Genomic DNA, 4,182 nt, shown 5'->3' on the forward strand with positions numbered 1-4,182 from the left:
TGTGAGAGGACAAAGACTTGGCAGGGCTGGTGGCTGCCTGGTAGCAGCCCATGCCAGCTGCTGAGCTGAGCTCCTGTTTTTTTTTTCTGCATCCTGCATGGAGTGATTGCCCTCAGGATGTGCTGCAGCTGCCTCTTAGTCCCAGCCCAGTGTCTCATCCCCAGGCCTCTCCGTATGGCAGGTCCAAGGCATCACTGGAAGGCACACAAGGCTGTTATTGCTAGAAGCGTTCCTCTCCAGTAACCAGGATTTCTGAAAGTGTTATTTTAAGTGTTAGGGAACCTTTCTAATCTCTCTCTCCACTTTCTCTGATCTCCTACTTACTCCTCTAACTTCTTGGTGCCTCTCTATTCAGTGCTTTGCCTGTTGTCCTGCAGCAACCGGATGTTCACAGAAGGGACCTGTAAGTTGCTCAACCTGGTGGTGACTGACTTGGTGGATGAGGATCTTGTACTGAACCGCAGAAAGCAGGCAGCTTCAGCACCGCTTTTTGGGATGGTTGCTCTGGTCAGCAAGCCAGGACAGACCTTGGCCCCCCTGATAGGCACCTGGCTGCTCTCTGTGTACACAGGTAAGTGCCCTTGAGAAAGCATTGCGGTAGGAGAGGGCAGACTTGTGAGCTCAATGCCCTCATGTAAGTGCCCAATGTAAGTCTTAAGACAGCAATGCACGGCAGTTTTACTCTGGCCTTTGCCAGTCCGTGGCTGAGGACCAGGTCTAATATGTTCCTGCTCAGTGACTTTCTAGCAGGTGGATCTGACATTTCTGGGTTCATGCAGTGGTAGAGGGGTGCAATCTATAGTGCATGGGAGAAAATGAGATTAATCAAAGGAGTGGAGGGTGAAGTAGGCATCCCTTTCCGGTGAGACTGGGTGCTGGGGCTAAATCAGTTACTGCCTTTGGAGGAAGGTAAGTCACTTGTCCCTGCTGCTCTTGAAGACCCTGGGTGACAAAGGTTGGGGGGGGGTGCAGACCTGCACACTGAACCACATACCCATTCCCTCAGGCCTGTCCTGGGAGCAAAGCTTGCTGATGAGTTCTCAGCAAGCACATAGGTTAGCCACCTCTGTCCATGCCAGCAGCATCACTCCTGTTGATCTGTGCTCACTAAGGGCAGCCCTCCCTACTCTCTTACAGTTTCTCTACCCTTCAACTGTTCTGTACCTGTCTGCAGTGACAAAGACTTTGAGAATAATGGTCGTTAAGGAGAGCAGCTTTGGACCCTAAGAGGGAGACCAGTTACAGGCCAGGAATGTCCTACCTCAGCACAACAGACTGATCAGGAAGGCAGTTTTGGACCATAGGTGTATTTTCATGGAGGGATTAGGCAGCAAGTTCTGTACAGGCAAGAGAAATACGCACTGTTACCTCATTAAAAATGCAAATGGGGGAAGATGAGGCCAGGAGGCTTGAGGTTTGTATATGAATGACTTTATTTAAGTATGCTGGGTACCACCAGGCAACATGGTTTGGACAGTGCGCGAGGGAACAGTCAGGCAGATCAAATGAACGCTAGATTGGAGACGGCACCTTTCTGTCCGGTCACTGCAGTTTACAGAATGGAGCACTGCTGCTTCTGCAAGGCCAGCAGAGGAGCTGGGGAGCGGGAAGAAGAGATCACTGGCACTGCCTGGGGCATGTGATAGGTGAATAGAGAGGATTTTTTTCTCTCTGCATGCTGCAGCTAATCAGCAAGACTGCCACGATCTTCTGTCGGAACAAGGCTGAGCATTGACAGCTCTTCTCTATCTGACTTGTTCTTACTTAAATACAGTCTGTTCTGACAGGAGTAGGAGAGCGAGCAGTGTGGCCTCAGCTGGGAACAGACCACCAAATCTGCCTACCTCCCTCCAACTTCTCCCAGCCCAGCAGTGAGCCCTGAGAATGTGCTTCCAGCTGGAGCAGCACGCTACCTGCTTACATTCATGTCTGATGGGGCAGTGCACAGGCTTCTGCCAGGCCTCTGGAGCAGGGCTGCTGCAGCCTTCCAGCTCTTTCCCTGTCTTGGCTCTGGAGAGCGACCCCAGGGTGATGTGTGGAAATGAAGAGAAAGGAGGGGAACACAGAGGAACTGCCAACAAGCAACTCCAGGCCCGCTGCTAATGCCAGGTACTGCAGAAAATCAGTGGTGAAGCAAATGAGCACCAAGTAATGCATAAGAACACTCACGACTAACAGTGCCGCAACCCAACACAAGCTGCTCTGGAGGCCTTCCAATCTCTGTAGAAACAGCAGCTACAGAAGAGCAGCCAGTAGATGAGCAGAAAGGCATAAGCAGCTCAGTGGGACGGCAGAACACAGCCCCTGCAACAGCTTGCTGCTCACAACCCAGCTGCTCACATCACTGTACACATACTGATACAAGTTATTGTCCTCTCATGTAGTGTATTCATAGAGAACAGCAAAACTTCCTAAAAAAAAGTTATTGAGTGCTGTAGCAGGGCTGACTAGTTATTATGCTAAGCATGTGTGCTGTTGTCACGGTTTTATGATTTTTGGGCATCAGTATTCCACACCATAACATCATGTAATGCACTGGGGGTGGGGTTTGACATCTGCCGAATGTTCGTCCGTCGGAGAAGAACTACATTTCCCCAGGAGGCTTTGCGGTCAGCAAGGGGATATAACTCCAAGCAAGGTCACCTGAGCCGTCTTCTTCGCCTGCTCTTCGCTGTCTGCGCTTCGCCGCCTGCACTTCGCTGTCTGTACTTCAGTCACTCAACTGGACTGCACTTCTCACCCCAGCATTGTGGTGAGGTCTATACAATTCAAACAGACTCTCTCTCTCTCTCATTGTATTTTACTAATACTATATTTAGTAAAATCATTTGTTCCACCTCAGATCAGTGCTGTTGTTTTCAAGTATTTTGGGGTCCCCTGCTTCCCCTTTCCCAGAGGCGCGGATCCGCAGATCCCTCCGCCCTGCTGGTCACGGAACTGGGCCGGACCAGCTCATAAACCGTTGACAGCTGTAAACAGTGTTAACATAAAACAATGGAGAGCTGGATAGCAGGTATTCAAAGAAGACCCAAAGAACAAGTCCCAGGTGCTATGGTCAGTACTTGAGATATCCTCAGAGATTTCAATAAATAAAACAATTCTTACATTACAATGCACCTTTCCAACTATTATTTTGCCCCCAAATGGATGAAGTACACAAGAGTTATGCCTGGCTGAAAATACATGATTCCGTTGCCCTGATGTGGCAGAGGAGGAGGGAAGCAGCCCCAACTCCTGCAGAGAAAGAACATGAAAGCTGTAAGTCTTGGCAGGTTGAGGGAGGACACTCAAGTGCCTTCACTCCCACTCTGGGGCACTTGCTTCCAGAGGAGAAAAGGTATTTAAAAGAAGGAACAAGAGAATAACCGTCTAGCATAATGAAAGCCGATTAGAGATTGCTTTGTTCTACTCCATGCAATACAAACTAAGTGCTATCACCATCTTCTCCAGCTGTGGCACAGAACCCCACATCAGTCTGATAAGTTACACACACACCCCACATCAGTCTGATAAGTTACACACACACACACACACACACACACACACAAAATAGTGGGGGCAAATGGGCTTAACTGCTCAGAACGTGCTTTATTTCAATTTAAGAAAAAACAAAAGACGTTAAAAACAACTTCAAAAGTCTGCTGATGGTGGAGACGCTGCTGAGGAAGAAAGTAGCTATGGGGCTTCAGCTATGCATTTCCAGACAATCCAGGCATTGCAGTCAGGCTGACTAAAGCCTGCGTGAGCAGTTTGCAGTGGTTAGCTCCTCTCTGACTTGCTAGGCAGATTCTAAGCTGTTCCCTTCTTTTTCCTTGCTTGTTTTACAGTGGCAAACGTGATCGTAACACAGAAACTAAGGAACTGGAATGAAAAAGGAAGGGGCCATTCTGAAGAAAAGCAGACTGGTATTTCATCCTTTCCATTAAAAAAATAACAACAAAAATAAAAAAAATAAGTAGTTAGTACTAATCCAACCCTCCTGCTGCTGTTGTCTTTGCTCAGTGATGTCGGGGCATGCTGGCGCGCACACACACATACAGGCAGCTCTCAGACCCTCGGACTCAGAAACGCGAGTTTAGAACTGAAGTGAGTCTTCAGAGGAGACTGAGGATAGGTCCCAGGGCTAGAAGGTTTTTCGGTGGATGGCACAAGCTCCATCTTCTTCATATTCCTTTTTTGAAA

The 4,182-nt window shown here is 48.7% G+C and overlaps 1 protein-coding gene across 3 annotated transcripts in view; it reads left to right on the forward strand.

The window, feature by feature from the left end:
- The window catches only part of LOC122156552 (filaggrin-2-like), a 7,493-nt gene extending 3,558 nt beyond the window's left edge, over window positions 1-3,935 (forward strand). The window contains exons 4-5 of one of the 3 annotated variants that reach the window (XR_006167518.1): window positions 378-571; window positions 3,828-3,935. The gene's annotated coding sequence lies outside the window, so the exon portion shown is untranslated. Of the gene's footprint in view, window positions 1-377; window positions 572-1,774; window positions 2,555-3,827 lie in introns of those variants that run through there. The other 2 variants (XR_006167517.1, XR_006167516.1) reach the window with 2 other exon arrangements.
- Window positions 3,936-4,182: the final 247 nt, after the last annotated feature.

The sequence above is a fragment of the Centrocercus urophasianus genome, unplaced genomic scaffold (genome assembly GCF_019232065.1).
Source record: "Centrocercus urophasianus isolate 14NV4802_14NV808 unplaced genomic scaffold, USGS_Curo_1.0 seq_1282, whole genome shotgun sequence".
Classification (NCBI taxonomy): Eukaryota; Metazoa; Chordata; class Aves; order Galliformes; family Phasianidae; genus Centrocercus; species Centrocercus urophasianus.